This window comes from Ostrinia nubilalis, chromosome 23 (assembly GCF_963855985.1).
Source record: "Ostrinia nubilalis chromosome 23, ilOstNubi1.1, whole genome shotgun sequence".
Taxonomy (NCBI): Eukaryota; Metazoa; Arthropoda; class Insecta; order Lepidoptera; family Crambidae; genus Ostrinia; species Ostrinia nubilalis.
This window is the reverse complement of record NC_087110.1, coordinates 288,945-302,834: the sequence shown is the minus strand read 5'-3', so window position 1 is coordinate 302,834 and position 13,890 is coordinate 288,945. Positions and strand designations below refer to the sequence as shown.

The 13,890-nt window shown below is 36.0% G+C and overlaps 1 long non-coding RNA gene across 1 annotated transcript in view; it reads left to right on the top strand.

The window, feature by feature from the left end:
* The first annotated feature begins 1,619 nt into the window (after positions 1-1,619).
* The window catches only part of LOC135083440 (uncharacterized), a 262,840-nt gene continuing 250,569 nt past the window's right edge, over positions 1,620-13,890 (top strand). Inside the window, exon 1 of the long non-coding RNA XR_010259607.1 lies at positions 1,620-1,744. This is a non-coding gene — a long non-coding RNA (uncharacterized LOC135083440). The remainder of the gene's footprint in view (positions 1,745-13,890) is intronic.

Sequence of the window (13,890 nt, the reverse complement as noted above, 5' to 3'; positions counted from 1 at the left end):
TATTTACAGTGTCTAACGCCATCTAGCGAGACTTTTGGAAACTTATCACTTCACAAACTAAGAAACTGTTGTTTGTACATGCAATGCATTCAAATTTAAATATTTTTATTGCAATATGCCTATAATTTAATAAAGTTTAGATATTATTATAATCAGATAAATATGATATTATTATAAAAATTGGATTGCTAGATGGTGCTGCCATCTATTAAATAGTACAAAGTGAAGTAACAACTTCTTGGCGGCTGGAACTCAACGCTACATTGTCGTTCGTCTACTGCCCACTAGATGGCAGTACCACACAACAGTTTGATGCTGCTGCTGTATCATAGATGTCAGCACATTATTTAATTGTGCTTTCAAGAACATTTTATGATACACTACTATTCGCCGCTAGATGTCAGCGCACGTGAATTACTTTTAAAAATAATTTATTAAGTCATTAACTGCCGCATGGTGCCCAACGTGTTAAAAAGGAATAAAACTGAAAACCTTTTTTCATTTAACAATAGTTACTACTATTTACTACCCTCATCATTATGCATTAGACGTAAAATAGGGATTAGGGAAAATCAATTTTCAATTGTTCACTTATTACAAGTTGTACTCTTTTATGAAAACAAAAAAAAACTGCGCTTAAAAACATAAATTAAAAATAAATTACCCAACTTAAAATTTGATTCATAATTTATTTAGAGTATACAATTTAGAGAAGTTACCCAAATTAAATAATCGTTCTGACGACGAATAGGTACCTACATTTAATAAGCTTCATAACATAGGACCATAAGTCAAGTAAGTCAAATTTAACAAGCTTCAGCAGTTTCGCTCATAAACCAAATTAATAAACTACAAAAGCAGCCAAACAAACCCCAAATTGGGATCATCCGCAGTCAATTTCACACCAAAACTATCCAATTGCTTCCAAACTGCATTTTAATCGAACGTCGTTGATCCTGCCACGTGGCACTTAAAGATTACATTTTCCTGACTCCTAACTCAACCGAATAAGGTTCAGAAAGACGTGGGTTTTTAACCGACTATGCCAGCTAATTGGAAAGGGGTGAAAATGTTTTTAATTCGCCCTCAAACAGTTTTGCTCTTGACGTTAAGTTTAAAGGGGAAATGGAATTGTTCTTTAATATTCTTTCTTTCGTATTTGTTTCTCTTTTATTTTTATTTTGACTCTCAGAGAGTGATTTAAATATTTTTTACATTTAAACTGATGCGGATTGTTATGGTTGCCTTTATTGAGTCTGCATTTTAGGGTAATGGCACTTAGCAACAAACAATATGGCAATGAAGAAAGAATTAGAATAATGAGACTAGTGGATATTAACACTAGAGTACACGCGCGGACTACTATAGTAGACCAGGGTAACACTTTACGCTATAACTTTTTGAAAACTTGCGTCAGAGAGCTGGCATTCCAGGAAAGCCTCGTTTACTAAATTTGTCAGTAAGCCAGTAAAGGTTGGGTCACTAGCGTCTGCGCACTTTTCTGAAATTGGCCGTCAAAACTGCGGGTCTACTCAAAAGCCCAAAATCACTCGACAAAAAAATTATGAAAGACTTGCAACAAATGGATTTACCCCATGTACAGTCGCGGAATGAAAAGGTTCGTCACCTTAGTGTCGGTTTTCGCTTGCACTAGGTACTGTAAGAGTCAAACCTGCCAACATAACAGTGTAAGAAACAGTGCTGCTAACATTTAAATAAATATGACGTTTGCTAACGAAATAAGGTTTTGCTTGTTTATTTTTCTATCCCATCAGTGGGTCTAGTCAAAATGCCATCGCAAACCAATGTGAAGTTTTCACTAATGTCAGTCGCCGCGTCACCAGCGATTCGATTCGATCGGAAAATGGCAGCCAAAATGCACATTGAACCACCAACGACGCGGCGATATAAAAGTTCATTCAAAATCGAATAAAAGTTAAAAAATGTCTATGACTTTGCGATTGTTTTTACTTTTTCTAGCTTTTTTTTTTTAAATTAGTTTCTTCCTTCTTTCTGCTCTCTGTTTACGTCTATGCTTCGCTGTCAAACTAGCTGTCAAAACGACATCGCGATACGGATTTGTCAAAACAGCCTTAGGGTGGGTTGCACTATCTTAGTTTAACTTTGACAAACGTCTAAAATCTGTCAAACTCCATACAAAAAAGACCGGTTAACGTCATAGTTACGTTTAAAGTTAGGTGGTGCAACTCACCCTATTGGTTCTCGATCGAATCCAAGCTTATCACCGGGGTTTTAGTAATCGCAATGAAAATGGCGGGTGTTGCGATTCGATTCGATTTTGATTGAGTCTTAAATGCATGTTGGCTAAGCCTTTGTATGGGAAATTTCAATCCAGTCTTTCGATTATCGATAGGTAGGGCTTTGCGATTCGATTTTTTGCCGTTTGACTAAGCCTTTTTTGTTATCGACCTCTTTTGCGATTTGTTTATTTGTTTGCGACTGGTTTGCGATGGGTTTGCGATTTTAAAGTGCGTTTTGACTAGACCCACAGTGCAATGCAATGATGACATTGACCAATTGACAATAGTTTTTTTTATTTTATAAGAAATAATAATGGCAGGTTGAACCAACAAGAAGGTTTTAGTTTATCAATCATAATAATCTTCATGACAAGATAAATCGTCAAACAACTTTGATCTGAATAATTTTGAACTTTACTGACGAACAGTTAAAGATTATTTTCTCTAACTCGAGATTATTCTGTAACATAGTTTCAAAAGGTAATATGTGCTCGCGATTCGTTGAAGGAATCAATTTGAAAACTGACGAACCTTTTCATTCCGTGACTGTACCAGGCAGTAGAAAGTCTTGAATACTATGACAGATAAAAAACAAATCATATTTTTTCAGTCAATTGTTTTTTGTTAACATTGGTCTCAGAGTGCAATTTTGGTCCAAAAAATTTACAACTTTTTATTTTTATTTTTTTATTTTATTTTATTGTTAGGAAAACAAACAGCATTCTATAACACATATAGAGTTACCAATTAAACTTCACATTTGCCAAAATAGTTTTCACAAATAGTTTATACATAGGTATCGTTTTTAAAAATTGAGTAAACAGAAACAGAAAAAGAAAATAATTTTTTTAGATTCTATGTTAAATATACTATGACTTGGCAATTAATTTAAACTCGAAATATCGCATCGTTGTTAAAACAATAAATAGTTAGGTAATTACTGTTTTAACAACGACCTAAATTTGTTTGGTTTTAGGCTGAAAATATCTAAGTGACAGTATTTGGAGTTATACAATTTCATTGATCTTAGAATAAATCGGTTCATCGCATAATTAGTACGGCAAGAAGAAATGGCAAATGAATCACATGACCTCATGTTCGCTCTCGGACATCGCAACAAAACCTTACTCAAAAGGTAGGGCGAGTCAACATAGCCATTAACAACTTTGTACAATAAAAGTTGATCGCAGTGTTCTCTTCGCAAAGCAAGAGACACAACGCTGTCAGCGTCAAAGTCTCCTCGAAATTTAAATCTCATTCTCCGTATAAATTTGTTTTGAATCTTTTCAATTGAGTTTATAGTCCAGTCAATGAATGCTTTAACGACGGTGTAGAGAGAAATCCCTGGAACACAATTTCTGACCTCGGGACTTTATTTAGACTAGTTAGGAGGTGAACATAGCAAAAGTCCCCGCCCTTAGCCCTTGAGCCGGCGGGAAGAGGGGGGTTTAAAGGTACCACTTTTCGGTTTTTCGCTTAATCCTCGGAAACTATGTGTCCTAGTGACATGGCTACTATGAACCAAAAAAAGATTATTCAATTTGCTACAGGTGAGACTGTCAAGTTTTTCTATATCTTGTATAGTTTTCGCGGTATCTGCTCTAGAAGGTCTGTAATATTGGAAGTTTTAATTTTGTCTTACATGTTCTTATCAGGAGAAAATCGACTAAATCAACATTGAGCAAACATTATAGACATGCGGGAGCATGTTAAGCCTAGTTCCAGGGAGAGGACTGCATCGTGCGTATATTTAGACGAACCAATTGGAGCCACTTTTGACTCCTCATTACTCAAAAAGTACTGTGCATTAACACTTCAAATTTGGCTCATGTATTGCGACTTACAAGATAAACATCAGCTTCCAATTTCATAAATATACCTCAAACGGTTATTTAGGTATTGACGTTCAAATATCGACATTTAGGACACTAAAATCTATCTATCACCTGTGAAATGTTAAAATTTACTGGTTTTTTATTTTTTCCTTTGTATTTACACATCTACCTATCTGGATGCCAAATTTGAACCTTCAAGGTCATCTGGAAGTGGTTAGAATTTGGTCTATAGGTCAGACATGTAGATTTTTGGACGTCAATACCTAAAGAACCGTTTGAGGTATATTTATGAAATTGGAAGCTGATGTTTATCTTGCAAGTCTGAACACATGAGCCAAATTTGAAGTGTTAACGCACAGTAGTTTTTGAGTGATGAGGAGTCAAAAGTGGCTCCAATTGATTCGTCTAAATATACGCACAGTGCAGTCCCCTCCCTGGAACTAGGTTTAACATGCTCCCGCATGTCCAAAATGTTTACTTAATGTTGATTTAGTCGATTTTCTCCTGATGGGAACATATAAGACAAAAATAAAATTTCCAATATTACAGACCTTCTAGAGCAGATGCCGCGAAAACTATACAAGATATATAAAAACTTGACTATCTCACCTGTAGCAAATTGAATAAGCTTTTTTTGGTTCATAGTAGCCATGCCACTAGGACGCATAGTTTCCGAGGATTAAGCGAAAAACCGAAAAGTGGTACCTTTAAACCCCCCTCTCCCCGCCGGCTCAAGGGCTAAGGGCGGGGACTTTTGCTATGTTCACCTCCTGACAAGTCTAAATAAAGTCCCGAAGTCAAAAATTGTGTTCCATGGTTTTCCATCTATAATGCTTTATTGACTGGACTATTATATATATAAGATACTGGGGATTCCAGACAGTCGACGCATATTCGAGCTGTGATCTGACCAGGACATTATACAGCAGTATTAGAGTATAGACATTAGTAAATTCCCGACCTTGTCTAAAAATAAACCCCAACAACTGATATGCCTTAGAAGTGATTTTGTTTATGTGCGAAGAAAACAACAATTCACTGTCCAGTATTATGCCTAGGTCTCTCACCTCGGTCGATCGCTTAAGATTTTGGCCAAAAATTGTATAATTAAATTGTAATGGACGTTTTTTTCTACTATAAGTGATTACACAGCATTTATCAATATTGAGAAATAACCTATTTTTAACACAATAGTCACACAATCGCTTTATATCTTCTTGCAAGGCGAAACAGTCCTCCAAAGATTTTACTACTGTATAAATTTTTGTATCATCTGCGAATAGGAGACAATTGGAATGTCGAAAGCAATCTACCACGTCATTTATAAAAATGTTAAACAATAACGGTCCGAGGTGAGAGCCCTGAGGCACCCCAGAAGGAGCTGGTATAAAACTAGACATGTAACCCTTCAGTGTGACAGCTTGGGTTCTGTTCATGAGATAGGATTTCAGCCATCTCAGGAGATCGCCATGTATACCAAAATATTCTAGTTTATTTATCAAAATTGTATGCGAGATTTTATCAAAACATTTTGAATAATCGGTATACACGGCGTCCACCTGAAAACCTCTATCCATACTGTGGAGTACTTGGTCCAGGAATTCACACAGATTAGTCTCAGTGGACCGCTTGTCGATAAAGCCGTGCTGTTGGGTAATTAAGAAGGGTCTGACAGCTGGAAACAGAGAATCAAATATTATTTTCTCAAAGAGTTTGGGAATCACAGACAACTTGGATATGCCCCTATAATTACGTATATTATGCTTGTCACCACTTTTTTTTTCTGCTTATAAATCTTTTAAATCTGCTTATAATGTTTGATCCCAAATAGTTATATAAATAAACTTTGATTATAAAATAACTATAATAAACACCTTTATAACTTACATAGTAATTCTATACATAAATTGCTTACAAACTGGTTTACAGTGATTTTAAATTGGCTTACCAGAGTAGGCCGCGCGTGTATTCGTGTAAAAAAAGGGGCGCGTGTACTGCAGTGTTAAAATTATGACCTACTATTAATCTATACTTCTATACTAATATTATAAAGCTGAAGTTTGTTTGTTTGTTTACTTGAACGCGCTAATCTCAGGAACTACCGGTCCGATTTGAAAAAATATTTCAGTGTTAGATAGCCCATTTATTGAGGAAGGCTATAGGCTATAAACCATCACGCTATGAGTAATAGGTGCAGAGCAAAGAATGAAAAATGTTGCGAAAACGGGTTTTCACGCGTACGAAGTCGCGGGCACAGCTAGTTCTATTATAAAGTGTGGAAGTTTGTAAAAACGGATGGAAGGTTTGTTACTCTTTTACGCTTGAACTAATGAACCGATTTAGAACTCGAGTATAGAAGAGACCCAGGAAAATTAGGATAGTTTTTATTCCGGTTATTAGAATTGATAAAAACTTTATGTTTCTTTGCAAGATCGAATCAGAAATGAGGAGATCCGTAAACGAACTAAAGTCGCTGACATAGCCCGACGGATTAGCAAGCTAAAGTGGCAATGGGCAGGGCACATAGTACGCAGAACTGACGGCCGATGGGGCAGAAAGGTTCTGGAATGGAGGCCGCGTACCGGAAAACGCAGCGTGGGACGTCCACCTACAAGGTGGACCGACGACATCGTAAAGGTAGCAGGGAAGCGCTGGACGCAGGCCGCTACCAATCGATCAACATGGAAAGCATTGGGGGAGGCCTATGTTCAGCAGTGGACGTCCTATGGCTGAAATGATGATGATGATGATGATGATGAAAAACTTTTAAATGTGACAGACTAAAGTTCACGCGAGCAAAAGCTAGTAGCTTACGTTTTACATAAAATCAAATGTTAAATGTCCGGGACAAACTTGACCTTCACTGGTTGGGTTTTTAATAGCGATCAAGCTGTAGATCCTGCAGCGGTAGGAACGAGAGGTAGGAATAGTCCCATATTTTAACGTTTTACTTGTACCTTGTATGAATAATTTTCGAATTTAGGATTTCTAAGCTAACCCGTCGCCGCCATATTTCAGTTTTTAGCAAACGCCGCGTCAACTGTTAACCCCTCGCAGTCCGTCCACGCCACTCGCAGCGCAAAAAGTCGACAAACGAATGCGCGCGTTTTTGCTGGTCAGCTGCCCGTTAGAATGGGATGGGACTGCGTTTCTCGAAAAAATTTGGTATTTTCAAGTAAAACGTTGGCATACTCATTAGAAAAAGAATTGGCATACAAGAAAAAGGTTTTTAGCAAAGCATTCCTTACAGCTACCCTTCTTTCCCCTCTTTAACTTTTCTACTTCTTGCCTCTCTGATGAAAACATTTTCTCAGCGAAAGATCGCGCTTTGTAAGTGGGTACTTCTCATTTACACTCAAATTTGATGGTCACACAATAATAGTTCATAAACGGTATAAGTTAGAACAATAACTTTGAAATCAGATGATAAAATATCTATTTAGCTACATACAAAATAAATTTCATCGTAATAGAAGCAAAAATAATAAGAAAAAATCACATGAAACGATAAAAAACGGGGTCATTTTTCGCGTTCTCATCGTGTCACACCTTCGGTTGCTATGAAACATTTGGTTACTGCATTCACAATTTTCATTCAATTTGTGTGTAGCATATACTAAAATCATCGTAATTAAATATACTTTCCACACAATAGTCAAAAAAATATCTTCTTATAATTATTTTGAATTGAGAAAGCGAAATACGTTGGTCACACGATTTTAGGTACCTAAAATTTTGAGTAATAATACAAGATTGTCGTTAAACCTAACACCAGCAACCAATCACAGCGTTCTATTCGGTTAGCGTCAGTCGCGCTTCGACCATTGGGGAGGTTAGATAGGTCGATCGTCGCTCCGCGAAAAAAATACGTAACTTTTTGTGATTATCCATAGACATACCGTCGCTTGCTTGAACAATATTTTCTACCTCTAAAATTTAAACAATTAAATTGAAACTTTGCCATTGAAAACTTTACATGTTAGACTTATTTGTGTAGTATTCGACTTGAACCGTTAAATTCAAATTTAAGGATAATTCATAAAAAACTAAAAATTTCGTCACCTTCGTGGCATCACTTTCGTGGTGTTTTATACACGAAGGTGATTTAAGGCCACGAAAGTGATTTCTTGCTTTGGTTTATTTTAAAATATAGTGACTGGTGTTTATGTTTTTACAATATTTTAATAACTAATAAATTATACGTGGTAAGTAGAGATCAGTACATCAATAAATAAATAAGGGTCTTGTATTTTTGTTATCTGTCTGTATGTATGACTGTATGTATGTCTGTATATGTGACTGTGTATCTGTTTGTAACATAAATTTAATCTGAAGTTTGAGTTAAAAGTTTGAGTTAAAAATACGAGGCCCTCTGGCCTAAATAAAAAAAATAATTTTGTTGAGGGACTGATAATCAGTTAGAGTTCTTTTTTATTGAGGTACTGATAATCCGTTTTTTGCTTCATTAGCATTTCAGAATGCTACCAGTGTCACCCTTAAAACCAATTGCGTAGAATCTTGTAACATAGTAGGTGACGTAATCGGTAAAATTTTATCTTGTATTTAAGTAGGTACCTATTTATATTATGTTATTGCTATTTATCTAAGAAAATAAGACAAAATATATGTTTAATAAACACTTAAGAGTCATTTACAGTAATAAAGTTTGAAAAAATTATTGCTGTGAAGTACAGAATCACTTTCGTGGCATCAAAAAATTCAAACCGATAAAGCTTCCAAACGAGACTCACTATTTGACTGATTTACTGAGAATACAGTCTTCATATCAAGCGCTACAATTTTTGTTTACAAAAAGTTGAAATAAGTTAGAAATAAAATTTGCCACGAAGGTGACGATGAGAACCGTGGCGATGAGAAATACCCAAGTGTTCCTCGCTATTGGCAAATGTTAAACTGAAGACAAAGGCTATACCTATCTGCGTTCAAATGAAAGCGTAAAGTCAATATCTAAATCCATTCTATCAAAAAATATAGCCAGATAACAATACGACACACTTTCACACGTCTTAAAAGAACTTAATTGATTCCTATTGGTTCAGGTGTCATGTCAGTTAGATGAAAAATAGCATTTCGTTAACATCAAGTCAAGTCATGTCCACTCCATGCCTGTCGGTCAGTCGCAAACGCCAGCGCGCTTTGACACAGCATCCGTCTACTGCCACTGCTAGCTATCCAGTAGGCAGAGAGACAGACACCAAACAAGACGAGCAGGTTACACATCTTAGTTAATCTATACTTCTATACTAATATTTTAAATGCGAAAGTAACTCTGTCTGTCTATCTGTCTTGCTTTCACGCCTAAACCACTGAACCGATTTTGATGAAATTTGGCATAGAGATAGTTTGAGTCCCGGGGAAGGACATAGGATAGTTTTATCACGGTTTTTGAAACAGGGACGCGCGCGATAAAGTTTTTCTGTGACAGACAAAATTCCACGCCGCGGGCGGAAAGCTAGTATTTGATAAATCAATGATAAATGTTTTGTTTGGTCCATAATCATAAAATATCTAACTGTTACAAAACAAATTACTTCTACCATAAATAAATCATTAAAAATCTCTGGATTCCACTCTAGGATTCCCTCCCTGTGTCATGGAAACTAAACTTTCACAATATTGACAGACCTTTGAACACGGCTTAGTGCTTGTGAAAATAAATATTCAGTGACCTTTTTGAAATTACCTTCCTACTTAAATTTTCAGCTGTGTAGGTATGAGCTTTTGTCTAAGTTCTAAATATAGGCCATTATTGTGGGTTAGAATATGACAACACAATGAGCAAAATTTGTGTAATTAGATTAGCAGGTACAGGTCGGGTTCTAGATTTCTATTTATATCACCATTAAGTCATATACCTACCGGTAAAAGCTCTTAGCTTTTAGGCTGAGTTGCACCACCTAACTTTAACGGTAACTATAACGATAACCGGTGTATTTTGTATGGAGTTTGACAGATTTTTGACGTTTGTCAAAGTTAAAGTAAGATGGTGCAACCCAGCCGTAGTCTTTATCTGTTAATGTAACATGCTTTATTTAAATATTTTACAGCTTATGTAGTATTTAAGTAGTCTTTTGAATAGCTTTTGTGCTTCCACAATTTTAAACCTGCAATGCTACTGCTGTCTGCGCAAAGAAACTTCATCATTTTTGTCAGCGCAGGTAGTAGCAAGACAGTATACTAGAATAAAATTATAAGTCCATCGCCATCTATAAAAGAAGGGATAACTTTTTGTTGTACCATGACTAACATGCTTGGACTCTGTCCCCAGGCCTACGCCCGTGTGTCGAGGATTTACGCGACCATTTCGCTGACCAGTTTTTGGCGCTGCCTTCGACGTGGTTTTTTTGCGGCGACAAACGACTGGGGGCAGCCAAGGTAATCTTGAGCGGTGGATTTGCTGATCAAAAGAATTAAAAAATCTAGACCTTTTTGTTTTTCACGAAACGGTGAAAAATACTTACGTACCCTATGCTAGCTTTGATTTCTATGTAGGTAATCATTTTACTAGTATCCTACCATGACATTAATTAAATTAATGTGCTTGTGATTGGTGACAGTATCTATGTTAATGTGTCGCTCGTCGACTTTTTGATAAGATTGGTAGCACAGCATAATGAAATTATGATATTAGTTAATTATCACACTATCCCAAAAATGTTGCCAAAACGAGACCATACGATAGCTGGTTAAGTAATGTAATGTAATCAGATTTCATGTAGCAGCCAAGCTTCTAATTACACGCCCTAACTTTACAAACTACTACGAGCACACCTTACTCAAAACAAAATATGTGACGGTTTCATTACTACAAGAACTATTGTATACCTGCTTATGGAACAAAAAAGAAAAAGTAATTATGTCGCAGGCTCGCAGCAATAAAACACCATGTTGTTCCACGAATCAAATGTACCTAGCGCCTAATAAACCGAAAGAAAGGCAACTAAAAAATCCGTTCTCGTATACCAACTGAAAAAACTAACACCTTCGCATCACACGAAAACCTCCTCTGAACCCTAACTCAAAAGGCATAGTCCTGCGTGGCACGCCTCGCTCGCAACATGTTGCAAGCTGCCGCCCAATGGCGCCGCTTGCAACTGTAGCGAGCGCTCGCATTGGCCCAGCTTTGTCGAACGAGGCGGGGACGGGACACTTCATTAAGCTACTGTTGCAGGACTGTAGGTATTGTTTTCCGGGAAAAGACGGGCCAATGGGAAGAGCTTAAAAGGGGACTCATTTGGCCTATAGCTAAAATGATCTCGAAGGAAAAGTTGTGAAGAAACTGCCTTGATTTTTTGTTAATCTACATAAATTAACAAAAAATCAAGGCAGTTTCTTCTACTAGATACTTTTTAAAAAATACACGAAACAGAAAAGATCTCGTACCTAACAATAAAAGAACAATCAAGAAGGTGCTGCTCGCTCACATACCTAATGTTCTCTATTATGATTTTGCTTAAGCATGTAGGTGAGTTTAAACACATCAGTCTGCCCCTGAAATTAATTAAGTTAAGAGAATTTCATGAGAATCTACAGTGATTTAATTTCTCGAAGCTCAACACAATTTGGTGAATCACATAGTTTCCAGAAAATAATAATATAGAGTTGAGACTCCTCTTCATCGAGTGAAGCTTTTGTGTAGAAAATGTAGAGTTATTTAAATATACCTACACTTGTCGAGTTACTTGGAAACGGTTGTCATTGACAGGTACGAGTAGATACGAGTGAACTCTAGATTTCATGATTTCTGCGAATTGTCATCCAATTAAAACAACTTGTGAATGTAAGTAGGCTAGGTACAAGTGCAAAAGCTTTATAAAAAAGAGGTGAACAACCATTTCCGGTCTAAAGACACTTTTTTCCAACAGGTAAAGTTTCTTGTGGTGCATGGCGTAGTGCGTCTGATAGAGACCCGAGTGGTTAGGTAATAATACAAACAAACTGTCACATGGAATCATTTTGAATCAACTCTTGCCACTAGAAAAAGTGATAGGTAAGCGACTTTCACAAATCTAGCCATTTTCACAATAAGGTTTTTCTAAAGCTTCTTTACTCTTCCCAAAATCCTAGTACAGTTTCACTTGCTAAGGCTATTCTCACTCCTAATATCGAATATTACTCGTTCTTTTAGAATATTATCAGTTGATTCTGTTCTCGATTTGCAAAGAGCTTTTGACTTAAGCAGTTCTAATTTGTATATCTCTCATGTTCGTATAGTTTCACTTGTTAAGACTATTCTCACTCCTCATATCGAATATTACTCGTTCTTTTAGAATGTTATCAGTTGATTCTGTTCTCGATTTGCAAAGAGCTTTTAACTTAAGCAGTTCTAATTCGTATATCTCTCGTGTTCGTAAAGTTTCACTTGTAAAGACTATTCTCACTCCTAATATCGAATATTACTCGTTCTTTTAGAATGTTATAAGTTGATTCTGTTCTCGATTTGCAAAGAGCTTTTGACTTAAGCAGTTCTAATTTGTATATCTCTCATGTTCGTATAGTTTCACTTGTTAAGACTATTCTCACTCTTAATAACGAATATTACTTGTTCTTTTAGAATGTTTTAAGTATATAACTGTTCTCCATTTGCAAAGAGCTTTTGACTTAAGCAGTTCTAATTCGTATATCTCTCGTGTTCGTAAAGTTTCACTTGTAAAGACTATTCTCACTCCTAGTATCGAATATTACTTGTTCTTTTAGAATGTTATATGTAGAACTGTTCTCGATTTGCAAAGAGCTTTTGACTTAAGCAGTTATAATTTGTATATCTCTCGTGTTCGTATAGTTTCATTTGTTAAGACTATTCTCACTCCTAATATCGAATATTACTCGTTCTTTTAGAATATTATCAGTTGATTCTGTTCTCGATTTGCAAAGAGCTTTTGACTTAAGCAGTTCTAATTTGTATATCTCTCATGTTCGTATAGTTTCACTTGTTAAGACTATTCTCACTCCTAATATCGAATGTCACTCGTTTTTTTAGAATGTTATCAGTTGATTCTGTTCTCGATTTACAAAGAGCTTTTGACTTAAAGCAGTTCTAATTTGTTTATCTCTCGTGTTCGTATAGTTTCACTTGTTAAAACTATTCTCACTCCTAATATCGAATATTACTCGTTCTTTTAGAACGTTTTAAGTATAGAACTGTTCTCGATTTGCAAAGAGCTTTTGACTTAAGCAGTTCTAATTCGTATATCGCTCGTGTTCGTATTATTGCTCTCGCATGGCAGTCTCTCAACTTGAACAACACAATATCCGGTGCCGTAGAACGTAAACACGCGCCCACTCGAGCCGAGATTAAAGCTTTCCATTTACGAACCGCGCTACATTGGGCAAACAACTCCTTGTTATTGTCTTAAGTAAGTGTGTGGCTCAGTGAACTCAGTGGTTTGTTAAGCTAGACCGTCTTTTTGGGAATTTGTAAACGGAATTCCAATTTAATTTGTCAGTTTTTCTAGATTTTTTATGTCTTAATTAAGTTGACTCTCTACTTACTTAGAATCTTTTTCAGATTTTGTGATCTACCTATATCAAATTTTACTATGATAGTTATTTGCTGTCTAGCTTTTTTATTAACATTCGTTATTTTTAAATGTTTTTAGATCTTTTACTATAATTAAATAAAATTGTACTTTATAGGTATATTTCTGTAGAATATCCTAAACTCTTCTTCATCTCTAAAGCCAGTTCAGTTTTTATAGAATAGAGTCTGTCTTTTCCCAAAAAGGTATTGAAAGGATTGAAAAAGAGGCTGACAAAGGTGACTGAGTTTCTTC